The sequence below is a fragment of the Seriola aureovittata genome, chromosome 20, assembly GCF_021018895.1.
Source record: "Seriola aureovittata isolate HTS-2021-v1 ecotype China chromosome 20, ASM2101889v1, whole genome shotgun sequence".
Lineage (NCBI taxonomy): Eukaryota > Metazoa > Chordata > Actinopteri > Carangiformes > Carangidae > Seriola > Seriola aureovittata.
In genome coordinates this window covers 2,558,734-2,570,956 of record NC_079383.1, presented here as the reverse complement: position 1 = coordinate 2,570,956, position 12,223 = coordinate 2,558,734, and positions in this window count along the sequence as shown.

The window sequence follows — 12,223 nt, the reverse complement described above, 5'->3', positions numbered from 1 at the left end:
AAGCAATGTGACGTTATCCAGAAATGCACTGCACATCAATAAACACATGCAGTCCTCCTTATTTTGTGACCATCAAGATAAAATAACAGGGTGCTGTAATGGTGTTAATTGCTATGCAATGTTTTCGCAGCTGATAAGCCTCAACTCATGGATCCATTACCCGGACTGGACGTTCCAGATTGTATTTCATCGATTGAAGTCGATGGTAAGAGTGGAGTACTCAGACAGTGGTAAACAAGCCAATAATTAAGACAGATTATTTCAGATTCTCATATAGTGGCTCTTTACTTACCTCGTCAATCTCACCTTTATTTTGGACAAGTTTATATTAAAGACAGGTCGTTACATATGATTTACCTAGTTTCCCCAGTTAACTTAAACTCAGTCTTCCTCCATGTTCACCTGATGTTAGGGTTGGGCGATATGGCCAAATCTGTTATCACGATAAAAATGTCAATATCAGTCGATATCAATATTCACAATAAATGAAATTGTTATGTCTTTCCGGTTTAAAGTCTGAGTTTTGCTCCTGAGTGAAAGTTGAAGAAACCAGACAGTCAATTGTGATTTTAAACTGTTCTATTCAGTCAGATTATGACAAACACTTGCCAAACAGCAGAACATTTAAAAACTCTGGAGGAACAAATATTCAAATTATGATAAAATATGCATGATTAAAATCTAAATCCGTTTCAGTCCTTTTTACTCAAAGTAAATAGAAAATTAAGTTCTGCGGCGTGATACAGCATGTAACATGGCTCAGACTGCAAAATAAATAAGAAAATTAATAGACAAAGAAGTTTTGCACTGGGTACGGGCGTGGCGAAATTAATTATATCGAACATTTTCAATGTTTCTCTCGAGGAAAATAATTTTGCAATAATAAATTGCTATTGTTTTACGGCCCAGCCCTACCCGAGGTATTGGTTAATTCAGAATGTCAGTTTCCACAGAACTAATTCCAGCACAAGTTGATTGTATTGTGTGTTTCAATATGGTAAGTTTGGCAGGTCACAGTTCAACGAGGTGTTGGTCTGTAAACTGTAATGGATTTTAACAACACAAGCATTTGTAGTAATTTCACTCTTCACTTCCATTTTCTGGATGTTTGTTTAAAACCTGGCAGATCATCTACCTGCTCATGTCTCTTGCCTCCGTCACACTGCCTTTTAGTGATGATGCATGTTCCCAGATCTCCGCAATTAACTTTGTGAGAGCAATCTAATTATTACTGATGGGCATGATGGGATGTTTTCAGAACTTCCCTTGAAGGCAGTTCTCATCCAAATCCCTCAAAAACAAAAGCCTTAGTGAAAATTCAGTCAAGTTCTGTCAACTTTCCTCTACTGGTAAATTCTCTCTTCCTGCTCTAATCTTCCTTCTCACATCCAGCTTTTTTTTTTTTACAATCTCAATGTTGCTTCCATTTGCAAACTCTGACATCACCATCTGGCCAATCATCAACAGCTGTTTAAATATCACTGCAATCCTGTCATCTCATCTTTCAGACCTACTAGCTTCACTGCCACCATCTTCAGGATGTTTAAAGGTCTCATATTTCAAACAGTGTGTTAGTTGGAGCTTAACCATGAGAAGATATATTTGTGGTTTCAGGAGCCAAAAACCATTTCAGTGTAGTTTTAAATCTCCTCTCTCAGGCATTTTGTGTCAGTCTCTGAGCCGCTTTTCTGATTGGCTGACTGGTTGTGGGTGACGCATAGACGAGCCAACAACAAACAAACAAACAAACAAACAAACAGGTATCAGCCTGCAGTGCACCGGTGGAAATGCAAACGGCAATGATCAGTCAGTCCTAAAATAAGCTCAACTGATGGTCAAAGTCGGACTAATATTCTCTGGTATTACAAAAAAAGAAACAATAAAAACACACTTTTGCTAATGGCAGCTGACATTACGATACTAGGCTGTGTTGTATATATTGGCTTCCTGACATCCAATGGTTGTGTAGCCTCTGCATTTTTCTGTCTTGTAGCTTGACAGCTCAGTGGCGGAACGACCACTTGGACTTGTGTTGTTAATAAAGTTGAAGCAGCAACGACAACAAAAAAACGGACCTTCAAACAAGAAGTTTCCATCTTCCACCCGCCTCAAACAAAAAAAACAAACAAACAAAACTAAAATTTTGATTCGAACAAAATCTAATCAAAATCAATAACAATTAAGTTTAGTAATTAAGCTTTTCCCAATGAATAAAAAGCTGAATCTTTTACTACTTGACTAGTATTTGTTCATTTGGCTTGATAAGTGTAAAGAAACCATCCTGACCCATAAAAGCTGTATACACTGCACTTTCTGTTACAGTAACCGCACCGTTTTCCTTCCATCTTGAGCACTTATATGTATCAGAGCATCTATATGGCTCACATGCACCTTGTTGACCCTGTGACCTCCAGACTCCTCATCTATTGATGCTAAATCCCCCACCCCCTTATTACATTTGATCACACACGGATAATCATTTGCAGGAGCAACAGTCGGTCGGTGTATGAAACGAATCACAGCTTCTCCACTCAAGGTGCGCCCTGTCCAGTTACCAAGAAATACAATGGGTGTTATCAAGTCAGTCAAGCATCAATTGCAGATTTGCGCAAATATCAAAGGGGACTTTTGGGGGTTATTTTTAGTTGTGGAGGTAACATGGATTTTCACCCTGGAGGCAGGGATGCAGAAATAGAGCGCAGATGAATAGACGAGAGTGGACAACCGGGGGGGAACAGTGATAAATGAGCTGACAAATGTTGTTTGTGTAAGATCATGATAGCCGTGAGAGAGCTATAATCCACACTGGCGAGCCGAGCCAGAGGACCGCATGCGCCGGGAAGAAAGCAGACAGAAAACAGAGGTGAGTGCGCGTGTGTGTGTGTGTGTGTGTGTGTGTGTGTGTGTGTCTGTGTGAGAGAGAGAGCGAGAAAGATGGAGGAGAGAGAAAGCTGGGCACAGAGAGAGGGACAGCTAATCCATATCATCAGGAATCTGGCTAAAAGACAACAGGCATTCCTTGCACCATGTTGAAAAACGCGTCGCCACAAACAAAGCCCGTCTTGATGAAAAGTGTTTATCGTGGCGTATCATCAGTGTTCCTCAACACATTTGGCAAAGAGGTCTTAGCAGGAGGCAGGTGAACGTCAACTAGGTTCAACTGTCATGTTCATTTTCCATTCACACTGATATTTATTCATACGTCATCCCTTATTTATAAATATTTATTCTTGTGAAATATAACACTCAACTCATATTTTAATGCTTTGTAAATATTTTTATATTATTTATCCTATTTTATTAGAAGTTATGTGTTGTGTTGTTTCTATTATGTTGCTTGTCTGTCTTTTTTTCCTATGCACCAATGGAGAGGCAGTGTTCCTAATTCCACTGGATTAAGAGTTTATGACGACAATACAAAAGGTTTATTTTATTTTTCATCACCATCCCCAGCTGTGGAGTCAAAGACAGAGTGGATGTTTTGACATTGCTCTGATGATAATAGTATCAAGGTGTTGTATCTGAGGACAAGAGCTAAAAGAATGTTCCTCAGCTCACCCACCCTGCTCTGATTGTGGAAATATATTTCCTGCCTCCCCTGGCTTTCTACACTACTCGCCTGAACATCAATTGTCCAGTCATAGCTTAGCAATTCTAACTAAGCGCTGCACAAGCTCGCAAAAATAATATTTGGTGTATACCAAGAGTCTGGAGGGTGGTTTTAGAAACTTCCAAAACCAATTTTGGCAGTGCCCGACTTCGGTGCATGCCGGTTTGTGGCAAGCATATACGCTCAAAGCAGACACACCCTCAATTATGCTTTTTAACTTTAAGTCATAATAGAATAAATAAAAACATAGAGGTGCGTTATATAAAACTTCACACCCCTAAGCTAATGACACCAAAACCCTTTTTTGTACCAGGCTGTTAACATGTTCATTTCTGTTGTAAAGTTTTCTTTAACATGGTGGTCTATGGGGATTTGCCCATTTTAGAGGAACTGCAGTTTTTGGTATTTCTGTGTTGGCTTCAATTTTCAGCCCTGAAGTTTGTCTGGTGTTGGTTGCTTGGTCTGCTCTAACAATTAACATTACAGTCTTTGAAGTTGCTGTAATGGAAAACTTCCCTAAATCCAGTAAACAACAGTCAGTGTTATCCAAGATAGTGTTACATTTCCCAAATTCACCCTTAAAGCATTTTCTTTTGGACAAATGAAAAACATTGTTTGGATATATGAACAATAAAGCATAAATGCAAACTTTGTTACGTGCTTAAGTGAGTTTTTTCTGTAGGAAGCATAAAACAAGGTCATGTTAGAGCAAATAACATTTTAATTACACATCCAGCTAGCTACCCTGGAATAGAGTTGTGGAGTGGGAGGAGCTATTTTTCAACACCTCTTTTTTGGGAAGTCACTCATTTTTCCCCAGTGAAAAGGTGACAAGGATGGCACTAACTTCTAGTTGAATCAAAGATAGGTTTCTTGGACACACCAGCCAGCTACACAGACAAAACAAAATGCTAGCCAGGAGACAAACCACCGAGCTCTTTCTTAAAAAGGTCAGCTGGAGAAAAAGCTTCCTGAAGAGAAATGTCTGTAACGCCAAAGATGGCGGCTGTGTGACAGATATCCCGTCCCTCCCCCTAATCATCTGCTTTATAACAGCGGAACAGGAAACGTATCAAGTCAATAGTATAGTTGCACCGACACAAGCGAAACTTTGTGCATGCGTAATACAAGTAGGCATAACCTGTGAGGGAAAAAGAGTTTTAAACCTTATAAGTGCAGATGTGGCTCTCTTCCCATTCATTTAGATAAGGACCTGGTCTTGGAAATAACTGCCCAGGGGTGTCGCCAAAATGGCTGCCAAGTGGCGAGACTGGCCTATAAGGATTTTGTTAGCAACAGTCATTTTAGCGAGGAGCATCAACAGTCTGATGCTGCCTTAACAGAAAAGCCTAATTAACTTCATCATAGTGGTTCAAGCTCCGCTCCACACATTTGCATTTCTTCCCAGTTTGAAAAATATAAGACAATCAATAAATAAGAGGGCTGCTCTTTCATGCTTCCATCCCCCTTGGCGACAGGTGTCAAGATCCTCTCCATTACTCAGCCTTAAAATGTGGCATTTAGAAAATTGAGAGTGCTCCATACGTCTTTCTGAGCTCTTCTAACAGTTTCTTTGATGTCTGTGGATATTTATAAGCTCAGCAAGAGGTTGTGTTTGGGCAACAACCAAAGAGAAAGACGCATCATCTGGATCTTGATAAGGTTTCCTACCAATTACATTTGGAGTAAATCTTCATGGAAATTATTCGTTTTGCCTGTTTGCTGGAAGACACTGGGATGTCTTAGATTGGGGAAAAGGAGAGACAGCCTGCCTTATTGCAGAAATGGCTCAAGGCATTCACACACACACACACACACACACACACACACACACACACACACACACACTAATACTAAGGAATGGTATTGTGTATTTCTTCCCAGCACTCCTCTTGAGCCTTATCTACTTTGTCAGCCGAAACGGCTTTAGCAGTTCAACCTATCAGCTGCCTCTTTTAAACTCTAAATTGCAAGTTCTTGATAATCCCAAATCCTTTGATCAAAGTTTTGGTTTCATAATACTGATAGATACTCCACTCTTGTGGACAGGCTAAGTGGTAGCTGTGGGCTTCACAAGAGGGTTGTCAGACAGAGAGCATGGGGAGATGCTTAGCAGCAAACGCACACTGATTTGAAGAGGAGGGAGGTACTTATTTCGTTAAACTCATGGTGGTGGTTTGCGGCTGAACTGCCATCATTGGATCAGCCTTAAAGAACAATAACACATGTCTGATTCGATTCACAGCAAGACGGTTTGACTTTTAGTCACTCGTATGGGTCAAACTCAAAAAACACCAGATCCTACTTTTCCCATAAGGCAAAGAGTAGTTCTGTATTTTGGAAAATAAAATTCACTTTCTTGTCTGGAGTTATTTAAGAAGATTGATATCACTCTCATGTCTGTAAAATAAATGTCCTGTAGAACATAAATAATGTATCCTGCAGCCAGTTAGCTTAGCATGAAGATTGAAGACGGGGTAACAGCTAACCTAGCTCTGTCAAAATCTAATAAAACCTGCTTATCAACACCTCTAAATCTCACTAACATGCAGTATCTTGTTCAATTGTGTAGCTTTGTTTTGCTTATTTAATCCATACAAGAACTGCAGTGTAAAAACAACAAGTTATGGTTTAAGTTATGCGAGTATTTCTTGGCTAGGTGCTTTGACTTCTTGGACAGAGCCAGTTCTAGCTGTTGTTTACACTCTTTATGCTAAGCTAATCTAACTGGCTGAGGAATATGGTTAAATTTCCAATTGATATGAGAAGCTAACCGCTACTTGCAACCACTACCAAACAATGATGGGACACATCAGTCAGTCAGTCAGTCAGTCAGTCAATCATAATAACCCTGTTTTCCCAAACGTAAATTGTCTTGAATGATGAATGAAACATGATACTGAATAATTAACAGGCTAACCAATAGCATCGCTATTCTTTTTTTAGACTCTCTCCGCCTCGATAATGTCGTCATATTTCAAACTCCACATTCCCAGTTTGTAGCAAAGGGTTTCAAAATCAAAGACAATCCTTCTATTCTAGTGGTTTTGCTTTTTTTTTTGCTGATTTACCCTTACAATTCTGTTTGCTCTTGATTATAGTGATAATGTATATAAGCATGCTTCCACCACACTGAAGCCTCTTGACTTCATCACAGGTGACACTTTTCTTCCTCACCATTGCATCCTCTATGAAAACGTGGGATGGTCCTCCCTGACAAATAGCAGGGAGCAGCATGTTGTTTATTTATAAGGCTCTGCTGTTATCTCTGCTCTCTGGTTACATTTCAATACAGCACTTACGTCAGGTCACAGGACATTTTAACTTTGGCTGAACCCCTTGTTCACACTGAACTCGAAAAAACTGGTTTCAGATACTGTGCTGAATACAAATGGAAAGTTACATTCTGATACATACTGCAAGTTATACTTATGTATTTACCATCACACTTGCACATGCATTTCTTATACGTGAAAAAGCATAATGCATGTCTGAATTATCTGTGTGTCTGTCTATGTTTAAACTGTATGTCCATTTTTTAACACAGGTCTCTCTTGAAAAAGATCCTGAGCTCAATAAGACTACCTGTTTAAATAAAGGATTTAATAATAATAATAAAGTATTCCAATCTGTGTGGGTGGATCTTTAGTCTTTCCATTCATCCGTTTAGGCAACATCCGTTTGTAGCAGAAATATCATGACAAGTGATTTAATAATTGCCATGGAATTTCACATATTTGTTGTCCTCAGAGCGTCATTGTTGTTTAAGTTTCATATTCATTTTATTCATTTTTAAAGAAAAGTTTGGTACATGGCAGCAAGTAGTCTAGTTCTTTACATTATTTCTGGGTCACAGGAATGGACACAGATGTCCACATGGCAAAACATGGTAAAATAAAACTACAAAGGATGAGAATTCCAGTCAAATATAATATGAAATCCAAAGAAAAACTGTCACATTCACATTAAGCTTTTAGACTGAAATCTAAAAAGGCATGTCGTCAATTTTCATGCATGTCCAAAAACGTCCCACAAGGAAATTCCACCCTCCGATCCACTGAGCATAAGATGCTATTGTAGCATTGCATTTACCCAATCTGAACTTATCAAGTCAGGAGCTATTTTCCACTGCCTAAAAATAATTCAGGAGGCTGAAACAGTAACCGCCACCCAATGTTTCTAGTGACCCATCGACTTTACCCTCGTGGCAACAACAGGCCAAGATTTGCCCCTGTATGCAAGAAATACCACTATGTAATTGACAGATTACTGTGAAATGTACTACACACACAAAATATCAAAGAAAAATTTATTAAGAAATTGTTGTTTCCAAGATGAAAACCCCTGTTGATTTTGATAACCCCATGACCTTTCTTCTAACATCAGGACAAACTTTTGCTTTTCATTTTGTTTTTGAAGTGATTCATAGGTATAAAGTAAAACCATTTTCTCCTGTGGCAGGGACTCTCCACGTCCTTCGTCTGCCTTTTATTTCATCACGTTAGCTTTATTTTGACATGATGCAAAATGATTCTGTCCTCAGGGTGATGCACGTGGCAACATAATGAGGGGCTGAAGTGTTTAGCAGCAGCGACTGAGCATAAGCAGGTAGAAATTAATTCATCAGCTGACAGGAAGGAGCATAGTACAATTAGTTTTATGCCTGTACTGCTCCCCTCGAAGGCAGGATACTGAGGGTTTATAGCCAAGTCCAAACAGCCCACGTGTAATTTATGCCCCAGTGCTGACCCCTATCAGCACCGTGAGACCCACTTACCTCCTGGCAAGGAGCACAAGCTAATTCAAACAGATGCTGTATATTTTCTCCAAGCAAATAAATGGGTTTAAAGCCATTAAGAAAGAAACAGGGGCAACTACACTGATAAATATGGATGATTATTTTGATCCGATAAAGTGCTGAAGTTTCTTTTTGTGATTGTCGTAGAGTTATGGACGTGTAATAGGACATTGTAAATATGAAAGTCATTCGCTGACAGTTTTATTATTATGTGGTGTAGTTAATTGTTACCAAGTATTTTAATGTTACATAGGCAGAGAAAGGAAAAGAGACTCATTAAAGCTAAGACGTGTCAGCTGATGTGAATGAGTCACAGCCACGTCCTCCTGCAGCATGAAGCCTTCACATATTGATTGACAGCCGTGAGCTCTGACCCCCGACTTTGGCTTTCTCCGATTGGTTAGAAGGACAAGGTCTGCTCAGAAACTTAAGAGGGAAATATCTCTGCACTGCTGCCAGAGGCCTTGACAGCACCTCTCCACCTTGGAGAAAATATTCAGAAATTATCATCAACAATTAAAAAAAATACACATACTACATACTGTAGCTATGTTCAGACCACTTACTTGACAATTATAATAAATGATCATTATAGTGCTATAATGTGAGCTACTAAGTAATGTATGCTTATTTTAACTTAAGGGACTGCATTTTTCTTCTTTCTGCATTAGTTTCACACACGGTCCTGATTCAGTGTGTTGTTCGAGAACATTAAACTATCAACCTGCTCTACGCACCAAGCTACAGCCCACTCTAATCGTTAATCACGTTTTAAATGAGGACTTGTAAAATTGTGTTCATACCATATTTGGTCTTCTGTGAAACGAACGTGCTGGGAAAAAACTCAAATGATGCATCATGACTGCACCACTGTGTCTGTGAAGCACTTTGTAAACTTGTTGACAAGTTCTATACAAATAAAGATTATAATAATAATAATAATAATTATAGTAGTAAAGTGGAATATAATAATGAACTTTGTTCTATGCGTCTCTTTTACGTGTGCATCTGTTGCAGTCAATTGAAAACTGTTTGGGAACTGAGTGTGTTTGTGCGGCCCCCTGCAGCACAGTACAGCCCTTACAGCTGCATGTCAGTGATGATGAGCTTCACCAATGGTTCTGCCCTAAAGCTGCGACCGGACAGTTGATAGGTTTTTATTTTGTCATGGATGAATCACGACGTGGAGCAAAGAAATGTAAGTAGAGTGGCAGTGCAACAGCAGAAATGCTTCCTGGAAGAAGCAGAAGCCGACACTCGCACTCAGGTTTTTTTTATGTACAAAATGAAAATGTGCATAAACTCCATTTTTCTGTGAACAAAGCAAAACATCCAGTGTCTCAAAAAATATTTTTAGCTCAAGGACAAATGTTTCGTCTTCTTCTCTTTAGCATTTTATTTATTTATTTATTTTTTTTTTCAACATAGCTCGTCATGTTAAAAATCCCAAGGAGTTCTGCTGCCTTAGGCTGGTTTCATCAGTCATGTGACCCCTGAAAGCCAATCTGTCCCCAGAGTGTCTCCCCAGCACACAATGCAATACCCACAATTCCCTATCACATTTCAGTCTGTTGACAAAAAGGTTCAGAGCCCTTGAGGCTTGTGACCGGATCTGTGACAACACCAATGACATGAAGGAAAAGGACATTTCAGAAAAAGAGGACAAGAGTGAATACAATACTGATCGCGATGACGAGGAAATCCCTCCTGATATGTGAGTGAACGTCGGAAGGGAAACGTATTTCACCACAACCCCCTGTGAAAAGCAGGGTTACAGAGTTACAGTGGGGTCCACTAGATCAGCAGCGACTGCTGTTTTAACACAGAGGCCTCTACAGACTGTGTCAGTTTACAGGCACCAAACTGCCAGGTGGCACCAGGGTCTCTCCGTAGTATCTTATGTTTGTTAGGAATATTTATTTATAACAGCACATGCGACCATCCACTATTTGTTTAAAACCTAATTGCTTTGTTTAAACTACTAATTACTGACTACATGGCTAACAGAGATATTAGCACCCATGAGAGCCAGACGGCAAACACATCAAACACAACACACAAACTGAGATGGTAAAATAAACTGCAATAAAATCCTAAAGGATTTACTGCTATGGAAAAAACAAAAGAACCTTCAATCAGTGCCAACGTGTTCTCTCGCTTTCCTCACTCACATCTCCTCCTCGTGCCTTAGCTCCACCCGGCTGGGATGTGAGGGGAGGATGCGAGGATGGCAGAGTTGTATTCACCAAACAGGACGTCTTCATTCATGGTGCACTGCATAGCAACAAGTGACAGTAACGGTGTAAAAGAACTAGAATTACTGCCTTGCACTTGTATCGCTCCACCATTCAGACTAGATTCAGATTACATCCTTGTTTATCCGGAGTCATGACATATCAACCATTTGTGTGAAATTTTGTCATAATTCCTGTGTGATGGTTAAAAAGTGTTTTGTTAGGTCACACTGATCTTGACTTTTGACCTTTAGCCACCAAAATCTAATCGGTTCATCCTTGAGTTCTAGTGAATGTTTGTGCCAAATTTAAACAAGTTCTGTCAAGGCGTTACTGAGACACTGCATCCATGAGAATGGGGTGGACGGACGGACAACCTGAAAACTATATCCCTCCGGCTCTGGCTGTCAGCAGCACGGAGGCATAAAAACATCTAATTTTATCTATAGATGCGAAGCTTCGTCATCTTTATGTACACAACTACACTGCAACAGTAAATGTGTTTTGTAGGAAATGCTCATTGGAAGCTGCCGGATCGTGTTCAGAGGCAGGATTTTCTTTTTTGAATGAATGGAGCAGCACATTTATTAAGAGCAGGGCATTCACAGGCAGGTGGTTGAGGTGGAGCGTGGGCGTGCAAAGACAAGGGTTCACATCCACAGTCTGTGCCAAAGCTCTTTGGTGAAGGTTCAGGAAAGATGGTGGTTGTAATGAAATGTAAATAAACATGCCATACTTTTCTCTGTATTAAACCAGACCAGGATCTTTCCCTGAACTTCACCAAGTGCTGGGAGTCTGAGCAGAAACAGAAAACTGTTTAATATAATGCTGGAGTTATTACAAGTGGATATCATCCAGCAACATGAAATATTCTGTCCGCAATTACATGACTTTATTTATTACCAGTTGCAATTTCATTTGTATACATTTATGTCTTTATGAGACAGGGTTGAGCTGTGTCAGACATCACAGAATGTGATTGACACTAATAGACAATTAAAATATATGTATTACTGGAATAACAGAAGGAGGGAGGGAGCAATGAAAACAGCTTTAAATAAAATCTTTTAATTAGTTTGTGAGAGCACAGGTACAGTCAGTCTGAGGTCATTTTCAGACTGTGTTTAGCATAGAACTAATAACGATATCTGAATGTTATGAATGATATTTCTGAATGTTATTACAGTAGAGCTGTTCACTGTTCTGCCTAGCTTCTCCTTCAGCTGTCACATCACATCAGCTGACCAAGCAATACACAGCCTCTGAACAAAGGGGCGTTGCCTTCAAGTAAAACACCTCCCTACAGGACACACCTGAGGGTCCTCGCTCAAGGAAGCAGAGTGATACCCACACTGCACAGAAACTACACAATAAAAGCACACAACAAAATGAAATAAAGACAAACAAAACATATTTGGTTTTCGCAGTTTATATTTATGAGCAATAATTTGCCTTCTTATAGCAAATACTGTATCGGCTGCAGTTTTTTTTATGCCAGTCACCTGATGGGGGCCCTTTGCAAAATGCATGGGTGAAATAAAGGAGATTCTCCTGGTTAGTCAGCTAATGCCGCCTCAGTTC